The 26,401-nt window shown below is 44.7% G+C and overlaps 1 long non-coding RNA gene across 1 annotated transcript; it reads left to right on the top strand.

Moving 5' to 3' along the window:
- The first annotated feature begins 9,459 nt into the window (after positions 1–9,459).
- On the top strand, positions 9,460–16,562 carry LOC144374715 (uncharacterized). Its single transcript, XR_013434047.1, has 4 exons — positions 9,460–10,555; positions 11,123–11,200; positions 12,878–13,086; positions 15,013–16,562. It is a non-coding gene; the product is annotated as an uncharacterized LOC144374715 (long non-coding RNA).
- The last annotated feature ends 9,839 nt before the right edge of the window (positions 16,563–26,401 follow it).

The raw sequence follows: 26,401 nt of genomic DNA, 5'->3' as shown, positions 1-26,401 counted from the left end.
TAGGTCTCAGCCTGAGGTGCTACTGGGAGATGGTTTTCTTTCCCATTTTCATCCTTCTCCTTTGTCTCTCCATCACCTTACTTTCTCCTCTTGGTACTAAGGATTCAATGAGATCATCCCCTCTGCCTCGCCCCGCCCCACCATGAGGTCAACCTGATCCTACCTGGTGGGGCCAGCGGGAATGGATAAAAAAAATGTGGCATTTATACACAATGGAGTATTACTCTACATTAAAAAATGACAAAATCATAGAATTTGGAGGGAAATGGATGGCATTAGAGCAGATTATGCTAAGTGAAGCTAGCCAATCCCTAAAATCAAATGCCAAATGTCTTCTTTGATATAAGGAGAGTAACTAAGAACAGAGTAGGGATGAAGAGCATGAGAAGAAGATTAAACAGGGATGAGAGGTGGGAGGGAAAGGGAGAGAGAAGGGAAATTGCATGGAAATGGAAGGAGACCCTCAGGGTTATACAAAATCACATACAAGAGGAAGTGAGGGGAAAGGAAAAAATAATACAAGGGGGAGAAATGAATTACAGTAGAGGGGGTAGAGAGAGAAGAGGGGAGGGGGGATAGTAGAGGATAGGAAAGGCAGCAAAAAAAAAAAAAAAACTCTGAGGCTGCAGGAGCGCAGGCCTGCCACGCCCTGGTCCTCCCTCTTCACTTAAACCCCCACCATTCCAGGAGTTTAGGCATTTTCCTTTTCTTATGCCTGGGACCCGGGACCTGGAGCTTTGATGTCCAGTGGCCGGCTCTGTCTCATGTGGTGGTGCTGACTTTGTTTTATTTCTCCCAGGAAGATGTGATCAGGTGTGGAGGAGCCTCATTGTCCTGAAGCTGGGCAGGTCTGCAGGATATCATAGGCGGGTAGGTCAGACATGTTCAGGGTGCCCTTGTCTGAATACCCCAGGCAGGGATGCCCCTGTGTCCCAGGGACAAGAGAACACTAATGGGGGTTGCTGGAAGTGGCCTGCTGGAGCCCTGGGGAGTGAGAAGATCGAAGGGAATGTGGGAGAATCTGTCTCCATGGAAGCTGAGGCCCCCTCTAGGGGTTGGAGAGCTCTTCCATGGGTGGGTGCCAGGGGGAATGAGATCATACATCAGATGTGGAAATGATCATAGTGCTGGAGTGGAAGGAAGGCAGAAGGGGCAGTTCTGATCTGTGGCTCCACAGAAGTGAACCAGAGCCTCCCAGAGCCCTGTTCTCTCCTGTAGCTCACTGAGCCCCTGCCTTGCTGTTAGGAACAGTGCTTCTAGCCGGCTCTGAGGCTGCCTAGCTCCTGCCAGCTTGTCCCAGACCTCTTTTTATCTCCAGCTCTGCCCAGCCACACCTGCAGCTTTGGAGTGAGCAAGGATCTTTAACTGCTAGATGGGTTCACCACAGAGCATGCTTCCTTGTGGGAAGTGAGTTTCCCTCACTGAAGCCATTCAAGAAGAAGGGGGATGACCACCAGCAGAGAGGCATTAGAGGAGACTTCTGTGTTGCATTGGAGATAGGTTTAGTGTTCCTCACTAAGATCTGTTTAGTAGATTATGAAATGAATTTTGTGGATTATAACCAGTATTTCTTTTAATTATATGAGATAAGGTAGAAATGAAAAAATTAGAACACAGCCAATATAATGGGTAAATTAGGTTTTCTGTGCCTTTTTACTTAGTAATGTATTTTCAGTTATGTGTGTATTTGTGAGTATGTGTCTATTTCAGGAAGTACACTATATATTGTACACTATATGTGCTCATTGGCAGATACAAAATGAATGCCTGAAAGTTACAGTTCATTCCAAGTGTTATTTTAATTGGGAGACTGTCTCTTTCGTGAGATACTGTGTTCTAAAGGTTTGGTCTAGCATGTTCCCCCAGAGTCCAGTGTTTAGTAGACATACAGTAGTCCCCTCTTATCCGTGGTTCTGTTTATCTCTTTTTCAGTTACTTGCGGGCAACTAAGCCCAAAAATATTAAGTGGGAAATTCCAGAAATAAGCCATTTGCAAGTTTCAAATTACTTTTATCAGTATATAATGATAAATACTCTATTTTATTACTAGCTATTGTTGTTTATCTCTTGCTGTGACTTATTTATAAATGAAGTCTTATAATAGGTATGTATGTAGAGGAGAAAGCAGTATATCCTAGATTTTAGGCACCTGTGGGATATTTTGGAACGTGTCTCCATGGGTGAGTAGGACTCCGGGTTATACTGTTGGTGGGGTGTTCCTCACATTTTTGCTTGGATGAGTGGTTCATATCTAGATTCCATCTTGGCTCCATGAAAGGGATCTGAGGGCCAGGTGAGACTGGCCACTTTCCCTCCTTTGACCAGGCAGTTTAAACCACGTGCCTTCTCTAGGAGGAAAGAGGGTTGATTGACAGTATTTAAAACATAGCAACACAGATTGACAAATGGGGATATAATAAGATAGTGGAACAGGAAAGGACACAGGGCAAAGAAAGCAGGATAGGTGAGGAGGAGAGAGGTCAGAGTCTACCTTCAATTGACACGCAAAAAGAACAGGAATGTTCAGATCTGTTTTTCTTGATTTTATTTTTTTTATTTATTTTATTTTTTTTAAAGAAAGAGTGAGAGAGGAGAGAGAGAGAGAGAAAGAGAATTTTTGATATTTATTTTTTAGTTCTCGGCGGACACAACATCTTTGTTGGTATGTGGTGCTGAGGATCGAACCAGGGCCACACGAATGCCAGGCAAGCGCGCTACCACTTGAGCCACATCCCCAGCCCTTTTTTCTTGATTTTACATATAGGATTTCAAATTATCAAGATCATAATCAAAGAAAAGACTAATTTTTCCAGAACACTTAAGATCCTGCATTCTATGTCCCTTTTTACAGTTTTATATTGTTTCCTGCTTACCCAAGGACTTTCATTTGGAGACAGAATTCCTAGAAAGTTTGAAGTCATGGATGGAAAGAAATGAGTATTTATTTACTTTTTTTGGAAGAGGCATAGAAATTTGGGTGGAATTTGTAATGAGGAAAAATGCAATTTTTTATATTGCTTATTAGAGGACCGAACTCTTTGTTAGCTTGAGAAATGAACATGCATCATGCATTACCTGGTTTGCTTGTTAAATTAGCTTTTGCTATATTTAGAAATGTAAAAGTGTGGGAAAGGTTGATTTTTCTGTTTTTGTTTGAGAATGAGCAAGGACCTCCCCCCCATCCAAAAACTCACCCTTCCCATTTATAGTCCCAATAGGAAGGTAGGAGGATCACAGATACATGCACCCCACACATATTCCTCTCCCACCTGCCCCCACTCACATGTACATACCTACGTTTCTCCCCCACCAAAGCCCAAAGCTTTTTGCTCCTTTCTTTTAGAGCTGTGTGCCCTGCCTGCTTTGGGTCCTGCTGTCCGAGATGAGAGGCAGAAGAACAAGACAGATCAAAAGGGGCGGGAGCCCGCAGTGGCTGGCCTGGTTTATGACAGGCACTGGCAAATCTAGAGTTTATAGAACAAGCTGGAGAACGTGAATCTGGGGGAAGGAGGACAGGAAGTGTGCTGGGAGTCGCTGGGTCCCTGGACGGGCATCTGTGCCTGAAATCCAGACAGAAAAGGGAGCAAAGTGCAAGGTGCAGAGTGCATATGTGAGAACAAGCGGATAGACAGCATCCAAAGCTAACTGCTCCCTCCACATGCAAGGGACTGTCAACCCAGGGTCAGGGCTGCCTGCCACTTACATTCAGCATCTCAGACACAGCTGTCTCAAGAAGCATACCATGAGGGCTTTCTGGAGAAAATTATTCCAAGAAGTACTGTAGATAGTAAAAACTGATCAAATTAAAAAAAAAACTTGAATACAAAAAGGACATATAATGGTCATGAACAACCAGAACAATAGCGTTTAGAGCCATCTAATTATAGTAAATGTATTAACAAAGCTGAATGCAAATGTCAAGTATCTTAGGCTAGGGATATGTTGAGTAAGGTGATCATGTAGTCTTTCTTACTACTCTGCATAGTGCATACAGTAGGTTTTTAAAAAAAATTTGTTGAGTGAATAACATTAAAAAAAGAAATTGGTAATGATAATCCAAAACTGAAAAATCCAGATCATTTTGATAGAACCAGGTTTGTAGAGAGAGGAAGTAAATTTTGTTAAATCTCTTATCTCATGCAAAGAAAATCAGTGGACACTATTTTATACTTAACTTATACTTAACTTGTGTATTTATAGTTGTAAGTGATATCCATTTAAAGTTAAAATTAAAGTAATGCAAAAAATAAGCTCTGGAGAAGAATGAAAGAACAAAGAAATAAAAATGATGTTGCAAAATATAAGGGGTCTCTTTCAGTATAGTTAAATTTGGGCTGGAATTAGAACTCTGATCCTTGGGCCTCAGACAGGCACTAGATTTCCTAGACCCTTTGTCTCTTCATCTGAGAAGAGATGGGAAATAAAAATCTAGAGATTCCCTTGACTCCTTTCATCTGTGGGACTGCAGAATGGGCAAAGAACTTGACCCTCTGGGGATGTTGACAAGTTCTCTTGCTTTTTCTGTCCAGATATGAAAAGGACTCAATTTATTATGCTTGATAGGTTAGGTGTAGGCTATCAAATGGGGACTGTCTGAGGCCATAGCTAAACCCAAGAACAGCTTAATGGTAAGAATTTAAAGCATGAGGTCACCCAGGATAGGGAAGCAATTTGGAGATAGTCAACTTCAACCATGTGCCATGGGCATCTCTTCTTGCTCCCATGTAGGGGCAGGGCTGGGTTTGAGAACAGCATGGAGCTTTGTCAGGAGCAGCATGAAATTTGATGTAAAAAGATTATGGTTCAAATTATGCCTATCCCTTCCTCCTTGTCCCACTTCAGGGAAACAAAATTGCTAAACTGACCATGTGGAAAATGGGTCCAATCATATTCATTTCATAGGTTTCAGGGAGAGTGAATGGTAAAATGTATACACATGGATTACAATAATGCAAACATAATAGACACAGGAAAAAAACAAGAAAATGCTGAAAGTGTAAACTCACTAGAGTGCAAATACTTATTTTTTTTTCTCTGTCAATAGATTTTTCTGACATTCAGGGCTAGTATGTTTGCAATTGAAGCAGTTTGTGTAAGGTGCATAAGCACACATGTACCGGGAAGCTCCTGGTTAGCCATGGTGCACTGTCAAACATCCATGTCGTTGTCAGGAGTGAAATTACAGAGCTTGCTTCAGGTGCTAGTGCCTGAGACTGCTCTTGACTCTGGGACTCCACCCAGAGCCTGACTCACAAACCCAGTTCTCTGCCTGTCCTGAATAATAATTCATACCCTGAACTTGACTTCTGCCATGCTGAATCTCTTGTATATATTGAATAGGAGATTAAAAATAGCCTGGAAAGTCCCATCACTGTGGATTATGTGGGGTTGTCTAATGGCTTCCTCTCGGCATAGCCATTAGAACCTGGAAAGCCTCCTCAGACCTAGGACTCCAAAGTTCTGCTGTCAGCAGCAGGTCATCCCTAGAAGCACAATTATGCTGCATTCTGAAGCTCTCGACCATTTGCCATCTCCTCTTGAAGCCCTGAAAAGCAAACCTAAGAGGAGCTTTGATACTACCAGTCCCCAAAGCCAGTGAATCACACACCATTCTGTCTGCCAGCCCCCTCTATGACTCACTCATCCCTAAATGGTCTTTACTCTAATCCCCCTTTCTTCCTTGATGACATGGTCCACAGTATTGCAGGGGACCCTGCTGAAGACCTGCAGAGCATCTGTAGAACTCCCTAAGATTACCCTCCTGGGGTTACTCTAGGACTTAACAGAGAACTTGGCATGGAATTCAATATTTATAAATAGTGTGGAAAGACTGAAAACCACATTCATGAACAAATAATTTAACTCCTTTTGATTTTAAACTCAAATAAGACACATGCTGCCCATCAGAGCCCCTGGTCAGCATGAAATAAGCTAGGTTACTGTTCTAAGATGGTACAATTCCAGTCAAATGTGAAGACATGTGACACTGAGGTCACTTAATGCAGCTAATACCAGGTGAATATAGAACTTGACCTGGACTCCTAAGAGGCCAGTCCAGTGCACAGCTGGAAGAAGCCCTTCCCACTCTGCCTGTGGCTGGAGGACCTGGCTCAGCCTTCATGGTTCCCCCACCGTGAAGCTGCCATACCAATTCTGTGACAGAGTTCCTATATTTGGCCTCCAATATCCTTGCCAAGGAGAGCTCTATTCAAACCATTTGGGCATCCATTAGCTGCTTATCCCTCAAAAATAGTCCGCATGGGCCTGGGCACATCCTGAGAGTCCTATTTGGGCATTTCTTAGAGTGACAAGAACAGTGCGACTCACTGTGCCACATGGGCAGTCAGAGCATCTGGGAGGCAGTGTGCATGCTGGGGGGTGGCGGCACCAGGTAGTGCCTGAGCACTCAGCACTCTCCCCTGCCTGCTCCTGTTACTAACCGACTTGTAGAAAGCCGGGGAGCATGGTCCTGCTGATGCTCCCTGTGGCGTCCTGTCTGCATGCTCACCTTTGGATGCTGCTCTGCTGGCCTCAGAGTGGGCTGTTCCTCTCATCCAGCCTGGTGTTTGAAGGTGTGAAGGGGCCAGTGTGAAGGAGAAAGGTGCCAACGCTGGAGTCCAGATGCTTGGGCTCCTGACCTTTCTCTGCCAGCAACTTGCTGTGTGACCTCAGGACCTCTGTCCCCAGGAGGAAGTCACTAGCATTTCTGATGGGATATTTTTCCTGCGTGGAATTGTGTGCAATGCAGGACATTTAGCCTACCCGGGCCTGATGTATCTCATCATGTGCTCATCAGAAAATCTCTCCTTTTTCCCAGAATTGAGACAGCTCCTCCGGGAGAGTTCCCTGTTCTGTGATCATGCATCTGTTTAGTGATTTCCTCACCTCTGACATTGTGGTGTTCAAGGGAAATTGCGGGTACTGATATTTTCACTTTAGGCATCTTCTCCTCCCCACCATCCCACCATGAGATCCCTCTCATCAACATCTTTCCTGATTCTAGGGCTTCCCCAGCAGCCAAGCCCTCCCCCATTCAAAACTTACCCCTCTGTGTCTGAGGCCTCGTGGCTGACTCTCTGCTTGGTGGGATGATCCCTCACCAATTTATGTACTGGAGCTTGAGCTGGGGGAAGTGTATGGATGAGTCTGTAGTTGGGAAAGCAGTGCTGGGTGGGACACAAATGACAGCCCAGGTGGGTCCCCAGCCTGCCTGTACAAAACATTGCCAGCCTTCCCCTCCTAATCTTTTCCCCAAGCTGACACTGCTGCTGAATCTCCTTGTGCTTGTACTTGAACCTGCGCACAGAGAAGGTTTCCTGATGGAACACACACAGACTCAAATCCCAACTCTGCTTCTTACTGTCTGTGTGACTTGATGTCCTTTACCCAACTGTGCAGAGCTTCCATTTCCTCATTATCAAAAATAAATTGAGATATGCCTTTGCTTTTCCTTGTACAAAGTAGATGCTGAAGAAATGGCAGCCGTTGTTATTGCTGTCCCCGTAAGCCTCACCACTTCCCTTCTCCTCTCATTCAAAGAACACCAAAGCCTTTCTAACTGAATACAAGGTACAGACTCCTTCGCTGGTGTGGAGGCCTCTGTGATTTCCCTGTCCCATTCTAGCATTTAGTCCCAATGTACCCTGCATCAACCCAGTGGGTCCCCTCTGTTCTGAATAAACCCAGTCCACCACTCATTCCACTGTCAAGATGCAAAGTCATTTCACCATTCTAGGCATTTCACCTAAATGGCATGATGGCCCCTAGTCACCTGGGGTAAGGTCGCACTGGCATCTGGGCCAGCTGAAGCTGAAGTCCTCTCCTACCTGCTGTGCTGATGCATGCCCAGGCCCACAGGGGTCACTTGACTGACCAGTGGTGTTCATACAAAGTGCATTGGAGCATGCGCTAGGCTGTGTTTTGCTGTGGTATGACATGGCATGAATGTTGAACCACCTGTGCAAGATGACACTTAGGTCACACCAGCAGGCCGAGTGCTGAGGAGGCTGCTGTCCTGGCTCCACTGACCACTGATGCCAGAGGCTAACCAGGGTGCCACCAGGCTCCTCTCAGGCTGGGTGCTCCTTGGCACTGCTGATCTCTCCAGAGGTCTTGCCTACCCTCTGCCCCCGTATCTTCTGGTCCTTCCCCAGAGCATTCCATGCAGAGCAGATCTTTCAGATCTTGGCTGCAACAGAAATGGTGTAGCACTTAGCATGAGGGTTTTTAAGGGTCCCATGTACCCTGAGATTCTTGTACACAGATGCTCTTGAGGAACAAATCAGACCATGTACAAATGCTGGTTGCTGAGATAAGGTGGAAGAATCATGACTTTGGCTCATGGTTTTGTTATTTACTGAGGGTACTGGTTTCCTAGGGCTGGAGTACCTCACCATAAAACAGTGGTGAGGATTTCAAACTCAAGGTGCCAGCAGGGTATGCTTGCTCCAGAGTTGCAGAAAAGATCCTTCCCTGCCTCTTCCAGCTTTTGGTCACCCTGGGCATTCCTTGGCTTGAGGTTTCTTCACTCCAATCTCTGCTTCCATTTTTGTATGGCTTATCTGTGTGTCACTCATAGGGACTTGCCATTGAACTTAAGGCCCACTTGGGTAATCAGAGATGATCTCATTTTGGAATCTTTAATGACATCCGAGGAAATCTTTTTTTTTCCCTAATAAGACCACATTCACAGTCATTAAAATTAAGATGTGGATGAATCTTACTCAACTCACTCTACTGAATGAAAATGTCACTTGGCCTCTCTGACCCTCAGTTTCTTCATTCATAAAATGCAGGTAGTATTGCTACATCACAACACAGTTATGAAAACTAAAGTAAAAGAGTGTTTACATTGCAAATATTCTATGAGTACCAATTTTATCATGCAGATTCTGATCCCATGGTCATCACCAATTCCTTGACCATGCACACTGCTGCTCAGCTCTGTGACATCTCTTGTTCCCTCCTTGGTCTTCCTCCTCTGGCTCCTGACATTCTCTATGTTCCCCAAACTCCTAGCACAGTAGCTTCCATGTAGAATGTTCTTAAATACATGGCACATTTTAAAATTAATCCATAGCCCTAGGCCATAGCTTGAGTTCTTAGGACCATGGAGGAAGCAGTAGTGAGAATCTAGTTTCTCCCCTGGCCACTAGGGAGGAACTTAAAAGTCACAAGATGGGGATGCTCGACTTGGCTCTGCCACCTCAGAACTTTGTGACCTTAGTCTAGCATCTTAACTTTTTTGAGCCCCAGGTCCCTCATCTGAAAATGAAGCTGATGATGTCTCTCTTGTGGTTCTAGCTCTGGCTCAGTGAAGCTCAGCTGGGATGCTGTGGGTGTGAAGTGCTCCCTGAGCACAGCCTCATCCTCATTCTGGCTTTGGCCAAGGGCTACATCCTCTGACTCCAAGTACTTGCCCCTGCTCAGCTCCCCTTCTTTTTTCAGGTGGGCTTCTCTGCCTCTTCTTCCATTTCTGATCCAACACCCAGGTTAAGGTCCAAGGCCGCTGCCTCTCCTGGCAAGACCTTCCTCACTCAGCCCATTGCCTTCAGATAGCCCGGCCCTGAGCAGATTATGCAGGCTGCAGACTCATGACTGGGGATTTCACATCCAGGCACTAGGCCTTACTCCCTGCTCGGGTCCCGCTGGCACCATCAGGAACAGCCTGATACCAGAGAAAGAAGGTCCATTGTGTGACTCAGGAGAGGCCTGGCAGGGGCCTCTGGACCCAGCACAATGAGGAGAAAGGAGACCGAGACTGTGTGGGCAGCTAGAGCTAGGTCAAGTCTGTGCGCTCTCTAGTCACACAGACCCTCTGAGCCTCATTCTCCTCACTTGTGAATGGAGACGACACTCCTAGCAGGGCTGAGGGGAGGACCACACTGACACAGAGGAAAGGATGTTGACATTAATGACGCATTCTGTGTGCTGGTGCAGGGCAGAAGCTTTTCTCATCTAATTGGTACATCTCTGTGCAGAAGGTCAGAAAAGCAAGGTTCGGACATGTGACATGACTAGCCAAGAGCTGACATCTACAATCACACTTCACTGGTCTAGCTCTTACCCCAGAGCTGGCCCCGCTACTCACACGAGCTCGGACCCTGGCTCCTAGTGGGAAGGCACCATGGCTCTTGGAGGAAAGGGGCTCCAGTTTGGCCTCAGTGTCAGCCACATGAGGATGTGAGAAGGCAGCCTGCTGGCTCGTACCACCTTCCACTGGCAGAGTGACCAGTGGTCAAAGATGGAGCGGCCTGGGTGACAAGCACTCTCCAGAGCCAGCCCTTCCTGTCTTCAGTGAGCTCCAGGCAGTGCCTTCGCTGCTCCTCCTACCTCCTAACTAGCTCAAGGGATCCCTGAGGACACTGAGCTTTTTCACCCTGACCCTGGCCTGAGCAGTTCCCTGGCAGAATGACCTTTTCACCAGATTCTGACCTGTCTCTTATGCTCTGACAGGGGTCCCTCCCTGGCTCTTCTGGCCTCATGCCGAGTAGGGAGCCCATCTCTGGCTCCCACAAAGCCCTGATATGTCCATTTGTGTCTACGAATCAACCAGGTGTGATGACATTGGGCCTTGATTCTTCTCTTTTTGTGGTCCAGGGTTGTTTTTAGTGGGCCTGGGCCAGTGGTTCTTGGAGGGCGGGCAAGAGAGAGGCCATCTTGAAAAAGTTTTAACATCTCTGTCCAACTCTCTCTCACCCCATGTCAGAGCTGGCTGGAGACAGGTGGGGTGTTGAGACAGAAGTTCAGAGGGGTGGTTATTTTTAAAAATACCTCTAGGCAATTCCTACTGGAGACTGGCCTCTCACTAGCATCCTTGCCTTGGGAAGGCCACTGAGCTGCCCAGGGAGACAGAGGAACATCCCTTGTTCATAGGGGTTTGGGAAACTCAAGTTCACATTCAGGCCTCGAGACAAAGAAGCCAACAGCAACATTGGCATTAGTGCCTGAACTTGACCCGGTTAAGTGGAAGGGTGTGAGTATTTGGGGTAGTGAGAGCTGGTGGAAAGAGGACCTAGGGGTGAGGGCAAGTGCAGTACCCCAAGGTTCCTCTGCAGTTGTATAGAGACCCTCCTTAGGCTGAAAATCTATCAGTGGTAAACTATTTCTTTTTTTGTTTCAGAGTTTGACCATGTCCTGAGCTGGTGAGAGACGCCTTCTGTGACTTTCAGTCAGATCCCAGCAAACATGACCCTCGCAGGTAGGTCCCCACATGGCATGGAAGCATGGACTATTTCTCTGCACATAATGATTTATGGACGCACAGAGACATGTCTACTTGTAGGGCCAAATAGAACCTGACCCCAAAGTTAACCAGAAAAGGAGACACACATAATATGAAAACAGGCCTTCAATTTCTGAAAAGCAATGCAGGCCAACATCATCATCTAAACTTGTCTGTCAGATTACCCACAACCACACTAGTGGGAAACTAGTGCCATCTCCCAAATTAGTGATTTTTAAATTTTTTTTTGTGTGTGTAGTATTGAAGATTGAACTCAGGGTGCTGTGTCACTGTTACATATCTAGCCCCTTTTTAATATTCTATTTTGAGGCAAGGTCTCACAAATTTGCCAAGAGTGCCTTGAACTTGTGATTTTCTGGCCCCAGCTTCTGAAGTCGCTGGAATTACTGAACATGTACCAGTACACCTGGCCCCAAAGTAATGATTTTGAAAGTGAATAAAAATAAGTGCAATTAGAGTTTTTTGACCACCCTCTCTCCCCCCAGTAACAATTTCTTCTTGTGCAAACATTCTGCCTCTGTGCTTTTAGCAGGTCTAACCACAGGCCTGGGAAGAGAGCACAGGGGTAGAGCATGGAGATATCTCCCATGAGGAGGAAGGGCTTTTATTCTTGTCCCAGCCTTTGTCCCACCATGGTGACTCCTGACCATCTCAGTCCCCGGGTGGTGGGTGGGACTATAACTGAAGTTTTTCTTCCTTTTGCTCATTGGTGTATTTTTTCTTTTAAAGTTTTTTAAATGCCCATGCAGTATTTATGCAGTCACTTATGTTTTCTTAGCTTCACCTTTGTTCATTTCTTGAACAAACAACACCAAGGGGACCCAGGCAGAGAGTCCACCCTCAGGAACAAACCAGAAGGGAAGAGGGGACACGGGGTGGTTGAGGGGTCTCCTAGGGAAGGAGGATATGCTCCAAGAGTCTGGCGGTGGGAAGAGGGTTTCCTGCCTGGGCTGTGGTGGCTGTACTGCTCGGGGCCAGTGTCAGAGATGGTTCCTAGACACTCCATGTCCAGGTTCTCCTGCTGGGTGTGGGGGACAGGTCACCTCCTATTTCCTGTTGAGAGGAAGGGGTGTGGTTGTCCTGGCAGTAGGTGACGGTGGGTTTGGATGACCTGGGATTGTCTTTTCTGTTTAGGCTGGTGTGGGAAACCATGTAGGAGGAAAGATCAAAGCCAGATGAAAGACAGTGCTGAATGGACAGAAAGAAGAGAACAGGGTAGGAGCAGTCAGTGTCCACAGGCCACACAGTCAGTGGGTAGCAGGACGAGGAGGGGCCTGAGTGGGCAATGGGTAAAATGCACCACTGTCTGACACCAGCAAGGACAATGGGTGAAAAAGCTAATCCTCGGAGGAGGCTGGTGGTAGAGGCAGAAGCCAAGGCAGCTGCTGTTGCTGTGGCTGGTGTCAGACATCACATGTCCTCAGGGCCCTAATTGAGGAGCCTGGGGCCTTACTGTGGCTATGGACCTTGGGCCCTATCAGCCCTCTGACCTTAGGTAGCAGTGCTCAGGACAAAACCAGGCCCAAGGCCACTGGTTTGTCACAGGGACCCAGCTCTCCTGGTCCATGTGCATGTTTTAGGGGAGCCCAGCCATTCTTCAGCAGGTAAGCAGTCCTCGCTCTCATCATGCAGCAGACACAAGGGACCTGAACTGGTGCATCATCTTGGACATGGAAGTCATTGAACTGAACAAATGCACCTCGGGCTAGTCCTTCAAAGTCATCCTAAAGCCACCTTCCTTTGATGGGATGCCCGAGTTCAATGCCTATTTTCACTGGCGGCAAGACCCATCACTCGAAGAGATCCAGAAGAAACTAGAAGTGGCCGAGGAACGAAGGAAGGTAAGTGCTTCCCTTTTTTTTTTTTTTTTGCTCCCTCTTAGCATGGGAAGGAGGGAGCTAGAGAAGATAGTTTCTTCTCCAGGGATCTGTACGTTGTGCAGGCCCTGGCTCTGGTCAGCACGTGCCAGCCCCTCACTCTGATGCTATCCTTTGAGGGGCACCAAGGCCTCTACCAAGTACCCTGTGGGCGGGAAGCAATCTGGGTCTGATTTCAGGCTTCCCCAATTAATAAGGGATGACTCGAGACAAATTCTTGAAAAAAAAAATAAAAATCTACAGTCACAATAGAAGGGGGCATGGGCTCAGAGGCCACGTCCAAAACAAATAATTGAGGCTGGTCTGGTGATAGAGAGTTTGAAAGACTATTTGCAAACACTTCTGTCTCATTATACTACTGCCTCACAATTCCATGGTGGTAAGCAGAACAGGCATTATCCTTGATGTAGATGAGCAAACCAGTCAGAGAGTCAGATGATTGTGCTGGATGACATAGCTAACATGGGCAGAGTTGGGACTAGAAACCAGTGCTTCAGCTCTGCATCCAGGTGGCTCTTTGCTTGCCTTTGTTAGGGAGAACAGCCCACCATTGTGTCACTAGGCTTTCATCACTGAGAGGGTCTTTGGAGACAAGGAAAGGGAGGCTGGAAACCCAGGGCCCAAGAGCTCACCTGAGAAGCAATTGGAAAGGTTCACACTGGGGAACATGAGCTGTGGAGGTAGGGTAGACTCCAGGCAGCAAGGTGCCAGCATAGACATTTGAGAGGGCATCTTTCTCTGGGACCTTGATCCTACTCACCTTTATTCACTGGAGAAGACAGCAGGTGGGGTGGGAAAACCTTCTGGGCCAGTCTTTGGGTCACCAGTGGTCTACACCAGAATTATTTGGTGCAAAGTTTAAAACTACACATACTTGGACCCTGCCACACACCTACTACCATGGCTTTCTAGGGTTGGTCTCTGGGGACCATAGAGGTTCCCAGGTGATGCTGACACATGGTAGAGTTTGAGAACTACTGCTTGATCTACACTGCTCTCTGCCTCCAACCCATGGGAAGTTCCAGGTCCTCTGTAGGGACAGAGCTCTAGATTAAGGTCTAGCTTGGAAGCCTGGGTTGCCTCAATGGGTCTACTTCCAGTCAATTCTGCCATTTGAATGTGATTATACCAGGGACTGGAAGGCGGGTCATTTACCTAGCGCCTGCCAAATGCAAGGTGCCATTGTGGGAAATACAAACTAGAAGACAAGAGGGTCTGGAAGTTTGCACAGTGAGCAGTAGCATGAGGCAGGCAGGATGCAGCACTGCAGGTGGACACTGCCTTCACAGAGCTCAGGAGGTGCCAGAGCCACCCTCCAGGCCCGGCCATGATCAGAGAATGTGGCCCACCTTGAGGAGTCAGCTGAGGCCATGCAGCTGGCCATGTAGCTGGCCATGCAGCTGGTGGGCCGCAGAGGGCGGGGCCTGCCTTTGGGCTGAATTACAAATGAAGGATCTCTTACCATAAGAAAGCAGGTGAAGGAGGCAGAGGGGCGTGGGCAATAAGCAATAAGGGGAATGGACCAGGAATTCAGGCAGATGGCGCAGACTGGTGACTTGTAGGTGCGGCTTGCAGTGGTCCTGCTCTCCTAGGGGCTCCTCTCGCACAAGCTACCCCAGCAGCTCCCTATAATAAGTCGAGCCAAGCTGCCAGTCCAGCGGTCACAGTATCCAGATAAGGGGGAAAGAGGCTGGGGGCCCTGCGGGAGGCTGGGACCCACCTGTCCCTGGGCTCACTCACCTGCTGCATTCTGCCACTCCCAGGACGCCTTGGCCGACACTGCTCTGCTGTTCCTGACAGCCATCCTGTGCTGCCCTTTTCTCACCCCTCTGCCTTCCTTTAGGCCCGGGCAGCCTGTGTGACCTGCCTTGTCCCTCCCTTTCTTCCCAGGACAAGCATGCGGAAGAGGTGTGGAAAAACAAGAAGCTGAAGGAAGAGGCCTCCAGGTAAAGCCCAGAGGCCAAAGAAGTTTCCAGGAAAGCTGTACAGTCCCGCAGCTCCGGTCCCAGCAGCCTCCCCGTCGACTGCTCTCCCAGCGCTGGGTTTGGGGAGGAGGGGGGGCCTAGGGGCGTTTCCTCTGCTTTTGGTGTTTGTACATGTAAAGAATTGACCAGTGAAGCCATCCTGTTTGTTTCTGGGGAACAATGATGGGGTGGGAGAGGGGAAAGAAGGAGAGTTTGGAAAGGAGAAGAAGTCACGGACATTGCGACACTACCCACTGCAGAATCAGGCCACCAAGGCCTCCGATTTTCATGGCTCTGCCTGGAAGAGCAGCCTCCAGGCACCCTGTTGAGGGAAGATGAGAACAAGGGGCAGTGCAAGTTCAGGGTGAATGATGGGCAGAGTCCTGAGGAGCCGTGGCTGCAGGGCCCACAGGATAAGAAGCCCAGCCAGAGCAGTGCAAGGCAGACATGTCACTCTGCCTAGCAGCAGGAGGAATGAGGTGTGTGTGTGTGTGTGTGTGTGTGTGTGTGTGTGTGTGTTAACCATCATCTTTTGATCATCCTGACCAATGAAACGTTTACTACAAATCTCCAGTGCTTTTTTTCCTGAATTTGTTTTTTGAGTGACTGGTAGAAAGTTCTAGAAATGTATCCGCCTCCCATCTGATAGCAGGTGCCTCTTAATTTTGCCATCCATGTATCTGAGGTGCTGCTGGGAGAGGTTGGTTAAATTATGCTGGCCTTTGGAATAATTGAAAGGTTTGCTTTTCCCTTCTTTTAAACCTTCCCTGTGGGTTGTTCCTGCCCTGTCCCTCCCTTTCTTCCCAGGACAATCAAGTGGATTGAGTTTAATGAATTGATAAGAAAAGAAACCAAATCTTCCTTACTATGGACTAACATTCTAATATGGTCCCCAGGATTCATTGTAAGAAAGAAGTTGCCTTAATGTGTTAGGCTGCTATAACAAAATACCTTATTCTGGGTCATTTATAAAGGAAAGAGATTTATTGCTCACACTTCTAGAGTCTGGGAGGTCCAAGATCATCTGGTCAAAGCTGCTCTCCACTCAGTCCTCATATGGCAAAACGGTAAAATGAGGGTAAAGCCCTCATGAGCTCATCACTTCCTGAAGGTCCTACCTCTTAACACTATTGCATGGGGGGTAGGTTTCAACATAGGAATTTGGGGGGAACCTCAATAGTCAGACCCTGGCAGAAGCCCTTTTCACCCTGGGAGCTTTGGGATTCTCAGTGCATCAAACTGTGATCAAGAAAATAAAATGTTTGCTAGTGGAAGGCAGAAAGAGCCATTCAGTACCAGAACTCATGTTCTCCAGGACCAGTACCATGGCTGGAAACAGAAGCCCCTCCCACTCCTCCCCTGCAAACAGGAGCAGGAGGGCAGTCTGCCTGTCCAGGGGCCCAGAGAATTGCTACGCCCTGCCCTGCACACTGTGGAGTTTTGTACAGCTTTGCAAATAAACTCTTTGATATTGCCTTTTGTTTTTTCCACCAGTGGTATTGCAATTTAGCCTTGTTTTAGGAAAGGATAACTGGAGGATCAACATTGATGGTGGTGATGAAGAAGAAGGAGGCGGCGGCAGCTAATGCTTTGAACATTCTTACTAGATGCCTGGAAATTTTCTGAACTTATATATTACCTCACCTAATTCTCACACCAGCTGGAGGAGAAACTTATTCTTATTATCCTATTATATAGGAAAAGAAATTGAGGTATAGAAAGCATAACTCTTGCCCAAATTCACAAAGATAGTTAAGTGGGAGAACTTGAATTTGGCAGCTTGCTCCCAGGGTCTGTATTTTTAGCCACTTCACTGTGCTGCTTCTTTTTTAAAAAACTTTTTATTTGTTCATTATAATAATACAGAACATTGGAATCCATTCTCATATTCATACATGCACACAATATAACACTATAATTTGGCCAACATCCTTACCCTTTCCCTCCCTATCTCCCCCCTTCCTCTACACTACTGGCCTCCTTCTATTTTCTGTGTGGCTTCTTTACACTTCCAAACTAGGCTGTGAGTCCTAGATCAGTGTTTCTGAAGCTGTGAGATATGACTCATTGGATTGTGAGCTCAGCTTTATTGGCCCTACCCAATCTTTCTTCCTTCAGAATAGAACAGAAAACTAAACATTAAAAGGAATTCCAGGTAATAAGTACTTTTTCCACAGAAATTGTATCTCAATTTTAGATTTTGTATATGTATTTCTAGCATGCTGCATAAAACATATATATGCATATATAAATATATATTTTTAAATTGGGGGTGGCAATCAGACCCTTTTGAATGAGCATGGAGACAGGATGTCCACTAAGCCCCAGCACCTGACCCTGAAATTTCAAATTATGTGCTCTGCATGGCGCACCTTCAAAGCATTAGGAAACAAATCCTGCCTTAAAAGTGTTTACAAATGGGGCAGGAAGCTAAGCAGCAAGGCCATGGTTTTTAAATTTCCAATTTACATCAAAATCTCTCTGAGAGCTTGATAAAGTGTGGATTTCTTTGCTAAGTTTGTAAATGAAAATAATTGACTAGGCTTATTGAAATAGGGTCTTTTGAGGATTCCATCTGCCCTGGAACCTACAATTTAGCAATCAATTTCCATTTTTTTCCTTTTAAAAAATGGTTTAGTAAGATTAAATCTTATTTTAAGTTTTTTTTTTTCTGGTAATTGGCAGGATTTATACTAAGTTGGTATTCACCAAGATGGGCAAACTCATTGTTGACAGCTTTTACCTGTCCTCATCTGCCAGTGTCCCTCTGTTTGGCTGCAAATGGGGCCCTTCCAGCTGCACAGCCCCTTCCCTGGGATTCTCTGGGCCTCCCCACAGTCCAGGAGCTGAAGGGTTTTGGCACCGCAGGGGGCCTCTGAAGACTGTCACTTAAGCCTGACAGCTGCCATCTATTCTTATTGGTTGCTAAGTACAGTATTTACTTATTTTTAATTAACAGATAAAATTATATGATTCTTCATGAACAATGTGATGGTCACAGTTTAAACCATTCTGAACAACAGAAAACTAAGCCATAGGCAATGCATCCAAGGGTAAGAGGATGACAGGTCTCTGTCAACTGGAGTGGGAGAAGCCTTCCTGGAGAAGAGGGAGCCTGGGAGCACAAGGACACTTCCAATAGGCAGAGCAATAGGAAGAGGCGGGCTGGGGCACAGTGGGTGCTGTGCTGGGCACTAGGGCAGGAGCTGACCGCCTAGAAGGGAACCCATCCATCATCAGTCAGCAAGAGTGTGTGCAGGAAGGACGCCTGGGGTCCCCATTATGATGCAGCAGAAGGAGGAACTGGGGCTGAGAAAGGGAGGACTGAAGCAGAGGTGTGTTTTAAATCCTGCTGCCCTAAATCAATGACCTTTGATGGAGCTATAGCACTCCTGACAGGGGAAAGTTGGAAATGTGGCAGCAATTTTGGTTAGGACAGGAGAAGGTGCAGGTGGAGGCCTGGGATTCCATGTGAGCACCAGACAGTGTCTCCAGTCTCCCTTGACCTCAAATTGTAAATGAGAGACTTGTTCAGGATGATCCAAGCCCAGGACTTACAGGACCTAGCTTAGTTCTGCATAAGAACAGTGCCCAACCCTAGCCTTTCTAGCTCTGCTAATCCTGGGTTTTTCCCCTGATGGGGTAATGGCCTTGAGTGTAGATTGAGGAGTGGGATAGCTGGGTTAAATTGTGGTTCCATTCCAAGTTTTCCAAGGAATCTCCATACTGCTTTCCAAATTGGTTGCTCCAATCTGCAGTCCCACCAGCAATGTATGAGTGTGCCTTTTCCCTACTTCCTCACCAACACTTATTTTGTTTGTATTCTTTTTTTTCAACTGCTCCCAGCTGTTGCTTCATAAAGGAGAAGGAATTTTAAACTAGGCAGTTGAAGAAACACTAACATCTCAAACTAACCCATTTTATATCCTTTTTTGAAATTTTTCTGAACATAAAAACTTTGCTTTAAAACTATTTTTTATTTTATTGATTTTAAAAAAATAAATGACAGTGGAATGCATTACAATTCATATTACACATATAGAGCACAATTTTTATATCTCTGGTTGTATATGAAGTGTATTCACACCAATTTGTGTCTTCATACATGTACTTTGGATAATGATGTCCATCATATTCCACCATCATTGCTAACCCTCTGCCCTCTCCCTTCCTCTCCCACCCCTTTCTCCTATCTAGAGTTCTTCTATTCCTCCCATGCTCTCCCTCCCTATTCCACTATGAGTCAGTCACCTTATATCAGAGAAAACATTCAGCATTGTTTCTTTGGGATTAGCTATGTTGTTTGTATTCTTGATAACTGCCATTCTGACTGAGATAAAATGGATGGTGTTAAAGAATATCATGCTAAGTGAAGTAAGCCAATCCCCCCAAACCTGAATGTTCTCTCTGATAAGTGGATGCCCGTCCATAATGGAGGGGGGCTTGGGAAAAATGGAGGAGCTTTGATTGGGCAAAGGGTAGGAAAGTGAGGGAAGGGAAGAAAAGATGGTGAAATGAGATGGATATCATTACCCTAGATACATGTGTGAATGCACATAATGTGCAATGCTATGTCTTGTACAACCAGAGAAATGAAAAGTTGTGCTGCAATATCACAGCAGAATGCATTACAACTTATATTATACATATATAACACAAAGTTTCATATCTTTTGTTGTATACAAAGTATATTCACACCATTCATGTTTTCATACATGTATTTAGGGTAATGATGACCATAACATTCCACCATCTTTTTTACCCCCATACCTTCTCTCTTTGCCTACCACCTTTTTGCCTATCTAGACTTTCTCTAATCCTCCCATGCTCCCCTCCCAAACCCACCATGAATCAGCCTCATTATATCAGAGAAAACATTCAGCATTTTTTTTAATTTTAGGGGGGGATTGGCTAACTTCACTTAGCATTACATTCTCCAACTCCATCCATTTACCTGCAAATGTCATGATGTTATTCTCTTTTAATGCTGAGTAATATTCCATTGTGTATATATGCCACATTTTCTTTATCCATTCATCTACTGATAGGCATCTAGGTTGGTTCCACAGTTTAGCTATTGTGAATTGTGCTGCTATAATTATTAATTATGATTAATGTGGCTGTGTCCCTGTAGTATGCTGTTTTTAAGTCCTTTAGGTATAAACCAAGGAGTGGGATAGCTGGGTCAAATGGGTTCCATTACCAGTTTTCCAAGGCATCTCCATACTGCTTCCATATTAGCTGCACCAATTTGCAATCCCACCAGCAATGTATGAGTGTGCCTTTTTCCCCACATTCTCACCAATACTTACTGTTGTTTGTCTTCATAATAACTGCCATTCTGACAGGAGTGAGATGAAATCTTGAGTAGTTTTGATTTACATTTCTCTGATTGCTAGAGATGATGAGCATTTTTTCATATATTTGTTGATTGATTGTATATCTCCTTCTGAGAGATGTCTGTTCAATTCCTTGGCCCATTTATTGGTGGGGCTTCTTTTTTTGGGGGGGGGGCATTTGGCTTTTTGAGTTCTTTATATACCCTAGAGACTACAGCTCCATTTGATGTGCAAGTGGTAAAAATTTTCTCCCATTCTATAAGCTCTCTATTCACCTCACAGATTGTTTCATTTGCTGAAAAGAAGCTCTTTATTTTGAATCAATCCCATTTATTGATTCTTGATTTTTAAAAAAAATCTCAAAGGAAGAAACAAGGATTGTTTCTGTTGGAGATCAGTATCTTTCCTGCTTCCCTTCTCATCCGATGGGTGAGGTCGCTCGTTGTTAGCTGGTATCTCTGCCCTCAGGATGGCAAAGGTAACCAGGGAGGAAGGATTGGTTCTGGGTAGAGGGTACCTGGAAGTGGGGTATGGGACCTCTCTGTCCCCAAAGGGAGATTGCACCTCAAGGATCTCATTTTGGGCATGCTCGTGTGATGTGAGTGCCTGGTCTTATCTTTATCTCATCTGAAGACCTTCTAGTTCCTGGTCTCTGTGTTCGCCTGTAAACTGTATCACACTCACCATCTCCCTTATTGCTTTATAATAAGAGTCCTTTGTCTATGGGGCTCTTATATGCTGCGTACCTGCCATGCTAAGAGCTGTTTTGCGTTGGGCAGTCACTGTGCCAGGTTAGAGACTGCTGGGGAGATGGGGGAGTTAGTAACTGGTACCTGACAAGCCTGAGTTCCAATGTGGGAGTTGCCCCCACTAAAGGTGGTGATGAAGGTGACCCAAGATGGAGGCGATTGCTTTCAGTGATGGGGCGTCAGTTGGATGGGGAGAGCCAGGTGATGGCATTGAACGATGAGTTCAGAGACTAGCTCCACCATCCTGAGGGCAGAGATACCAGTGTGTGGCTATCAGCTGTCTTCAGAGCCTGGATAAAGTTCCCAGGTACAGGCAGGCTACCACACATAGGGGACTATCTTCACTGCTGCAGAGTCCCAGATGGAGGAGACAGGGGGGGCTCCACGTTGGTATATGGGGGCCCACATGGGAGTGGAGGCCAGAGTTCCTGCATATGGGTAGCAGCCAGGTGTCCTGCAGGGGGGGCTGAATCTGGGATTTGTGCTTGGGTGGGTGGCCAAAAGTTCTGGCAGGTGCTGATGCCAATGGTCCCACTCAGGCACCCATTAGTCCTGCATGAGCAAGTAGTTGGGAGACCTACTCAGACACTGAGGCCTGGGGCCCTGCATGGGCAGGGTGGACATGATTCCTGCACAGGAAATAGGAATATTGCTTGCAGAAAGCAGTATTCTCACTACTTGAATCCCAGGTCACATAGTGACACAGAATGCTGCCTCCCTCTGGCCTGCCATCTTGGATTACCCCAATCTTAATTTTTAATATCTTAAACACTTCATATATATGTCTTATACATTATATATAATTCATGTGATGTTAGTGCCTGGTCTTATCTCTTTATCTCATCTGTTCTCTTTAGTCTCCATTTTTCTTCAGCAATATACCTTATTGGGAATAATTGATTAAATTTCAGTATCCATTCTTTAACTTGTATTTGGCTAGGGTCACTTTGATCAATTTATCTTTTGATCATGATAATGGAAAATCCCATGAGAAAACTGAATGTGACTGAAAATATGATTAAGGACGTTTCATTGTTTTGCTAATGTCTCAATTCAGGTTCTGTACTTGCAGCTTCCTCAACCTGGATGTGGTTTTTGCAGATTTTGCCTTTGAATAACCTAAAACACTGAGGTTCCAGGCTGTTTCCCACAGAAACAACTTGGTCAGGTAGGGAGCAGTCCCAGCTGGTCAGGATAAAAACTCTTCAATTTGGACAAAATAGGGACTTGGTGTTTTCTGAGCGACCTACTCCACTACAGTGGTTTACTTATATAAACAAGGTGTGGATTTCTTCTATCTTGGCACCTGTACTCAAAATAGAGTAACTTATAGCAAAGTGCTTCTAACATGGAATAACTCAGGGTTAAACACAGCCTGAAAATTACTGTTTTATGTATCACAGAATCACACAGAGTGGGGCACAACCTGCTCCTCACCAGTACAAAACAAAACAAGTCAAAACAAAATAACAAAACCCAGGCCCCAATGTGAAATTCAAAATATCTGACATCCAATACAAATCTATCAAATTTACAAGGAGGCAGGATAGAATTACATGTACTTATTAGGATATAATATCCATGGAAGCAAACATAGAAACAACCAATGGAATTGGTAGACACACATTAAACTAGTCACCAGAAACACACGTCCTGTGTTGAAGAAAGTAGAGGAAAGAAAAATGGAAGGAGACAGAAAAATATTTGAAGAAGTAAGGGCTTATATATTTATAATTTCCTAGAGGGCAAAAGTATCAGATTTAAAATTTCAACAAGCTCTAAGAAGAAAAAAATACAGAATAAAAATTCTGGAAGAAACATCTTGAGCAAATTCTTGAAAAACAGTGGCAAACAAAATATTCAAAGAAACTATGGTGGTGTAGCTTGGTGGTAGAGTACCTGCCCAGCATGCACAAAGCTCTGGGTTCAATTCCCAATACAGGAAAACAAAACAAAACAAACAAACAAAACATTACACACATAGGCTCAAAGCTAATCATAGTACATTTCTTGTTGCAAAACGATTCTCATGTCTGAATATATACCTCCCAAATTCGTGTGTTGAAGTTCTAAACACAAAATACTTAAGAAAGCATAGAGACCTTAGAGGGAATTAAGTTAAAATAAAGCCATTAGGTTGGGTCCTACTCCATATGACTAGTCTCCTCATAGGAAGAGAATAGAACCCAGTAACACAGAGGGAATACCACATGGAGACTGGGAGACGATGGCCTTTCACAAGCCAAGGAGAGATCTCAGAAGAAACTCACTCTAGTAACACCTCGATCTGGAACTTGTCGTCTCCAAAACTGTGAGAAGATAAATTTCTGTGGAGCTTTATATGGCAACCTGAAAAATTCTGTGTAATAATAGAGCAAAATCTTTAAAGGGCTGAAAAAAATCCTGACAATATTGAACTCCATCTCCAACAAAAATATCTTTCAAGAATGCAGGTGAAGACATTTCAAGGCTGGAGTTGTGGTACTAAGTTCAAGGCCAACCTGGGCAACTTAGTTTGACTCTTTCTCAAAAAAAAAAAAAAAAGTGGAGTGGGGAAGGAGTTCAGTTGTAGAGTAGCCAGAATTCAATCCACAGTACTCTAAAAAATATTTTTTAGGCATCAATATCTAAGAGAATTTACTGCCAGCAGACCTAAACTAAAATAAATGATGACAAAAGTTTTTTAAGCAGAAGAAAAAATGCTATTAGATTTGTACAAAAAGCTAAAGAGAATCATAAATCATAAATATACAAATACAAATGCATAAGAATTATTTTTTTTCCATTTTTAAGTGTTAAAAGCAACATTAATAAAAGTTCACTGTGGGATTTACAATGTAAAACTAAACTGAACTACAGTAAGGCACAAAGGATGGGATGGGCAACCAGTGATGTAGAACTTCCGTCTACTGTACACACATGCATATAACTTTTTTAGATATACTGTTGTAAAGTTTCACACTATAGGTGAAGTGGTATTTTATTTTTTGTAGGTTGACTGAAATAAATTGAATATGTATGTTACAAAACTTAGAGCAACAGCTAAAACAACAATGAGAAGGATTTCAACAGAAACAAAGAGGTACAGATAACAAGCCATTTTAACTTGAGATAAAATGGAATACTAGAAATATGGAAAACCCCAAACAAGGCAAGTGAAGAAGAGAAAAGGAATAAAGAACAGTGTAAAAAGCAGGAAACAGGAAGCAAGCTGACATTTAATGATGATTTCATTAAATTTAAGTAGTCTAAATACTCCAGTGAAAAGACATAGACCATCTCAATGGGTCAGGAAGCAAGACTGAGCTATTTGCTAGATTTCAAGTTACACACTTTACATATAAATAGGATGATTGCTTAAAGTAACAGGATGAACAAAGATGTATCATGTAACCACTAATGAAAAGAAAGCTTAGTGGCCACGTTAATATTAGACAAAAGATTTCAGAGCAAGAATTATTATCAAGGATAATGAAGGATTATATCTAATCATGAAAATGAATTCATCAAGACAACATAATTCTAATATATTAACAATTAATTATAGAGATTTAAAATACATGAAGCAAACCTGATAGAACTAAAAGGAGAAGTAGTTAACAAAGTAGAATGTTTGTATAATTTTTCAAATTAATATAGAATAGCCATTAGAAAAGACCATAATGTAGACCATAAAACCACTGTCAAAACTTTAAGAGGATGAAAATCATATAAATTAAGTTCTTTGATCATGATGGAATTAAGAAATTAGTAGCAGAAAGATAACTGAAAAATCCCAAATATTTGAGAATTAAATAATACACTCTAAATAATACATAGATGAAGCATAGATCACATGAATGGTCATGAATCTTTTGAAATAAATTGGAATAAAAATGCAGTGTATCTAAATTTACGGGATGTAGCCAAAAATGCTTAGAGAGGAACGGATATCTTTAAATGCCTTCTTGCGGAAGGCAAGTTTCTGTTTCTTGGGAACAGAGATGGGCAAGTCTTTATCTCTCAATGAGAGAACAAGACCAAAGACTGGCAAGTTTCTACCTCAAGTATGGGCAAGTTTCTATTTCTTGAGGATAAGAACAGTATTCATAAAGTGGGGGTGGGGAAAGGAGGATGGCTTTAGTCATGCCAACAGCTTCCTTTTGGTTTTAATATTGGGGTTTAGGGTGGCTTATGGATGGAGGTTTCTTCTTCTTTGGCTACTTCCTGCTGGCATGGGGGTGGGTGACGGGGCAGAGGCAGGTCCTAGAGGAGTTTTTTCTGTCAAGAGAGTATATTCCCTTAGAAGTGTCTCATTGACCACTTGGTTGGTCAAGGTCTTAGTTCTTTTCATGATGGCTTCCTGTAAACACTTAAAAACACATGATAACAAAAACATCAGGCAGAGAAATGGCAGAGAGAGATCCCAGAGGTGTAAGCCCCAAGTAAGATGGGTTCCCTAGACTGGGAAGAGAGGAAGCAGGGAGTGGCCAGAGAACGTGAGTTTGAGCATAGCTGTTAGATTCTGTAAGGTTTCTATGTTTTGTTCCACTTTTCCTGATTGGTTGACATAGTAACAACATTGTTCTCCAAGGAAAAGGCCAGTGCCTCCATTTTCGGCTATTATTAGGTCTATTGCCCTCCTGTTTTGTAGGGTGACTTCTGCCAGGGAGAGGAGCTGAGCCTGTAGGAGGCAGATCGCCTCAGTTGAAGTGTCCGTGGATTAGACTACTTCCTCGCCAAGTTGGTCAAGTTGGGAGGCCAAGTTAAGGCTATGTCCAAGAGCTCTCTCTTCTGTCCCCAGGGTTACCAGTGAGGATGTTAGACTGATGACTCTGAGGACTGGAAGGACGACTGCCCACTTAGATTGTGTTGTCACGATGGAGGGCAAAATGAATACAGCCATCTCTGCTGAAGTATAGAGAGTGAGCTGGGAGAAAGGACAATCAAGATGCAAAGGCCTGGGGTGGAAGTATTGATGCATATTGTGAGGGAACTATTTTGGCATAAGAAGTGAGTTCCTGGGGGGCTCATGGAAGAGTCTGACCCCATGATGATATGGTGTAGAGAGCAAGGGAGCTGGTGTGGGTGTTAGTTGGGGTGTTCCAGCAAGACCTGTTTAGCCCTGCTGTATGAAATGACAGCTGTCAGTGAATTTTTGTAAAATGAGGATACAAGAGTTGATGGGTAGGGCCACATTGGATAGGAGAATGGCTGATATAGGTTGATCATCCATTGGGCCACATAT

Source organism: Ictidomys tridecemlineatus, unplaced genomic scaffold (assembly GCF_052094955.1).
Source record: "Ictidomys tridecemlineatus isolate mIctTri1 unplaced genomic scaffold, mIctTri1.hap1 Scaffold_83, whole genome shotgun sequence".
NCBI lineage: Eukaryota > Metazoa > Chordata > Mammalia > Rodentia > Sciuridae > Ictidomys > Ictidomys tridecemlineatus.
Note: the sequence above shows the minus strand (reverse complement) of the source record. Positions and strands in the feature narration are given on the sequence as shown.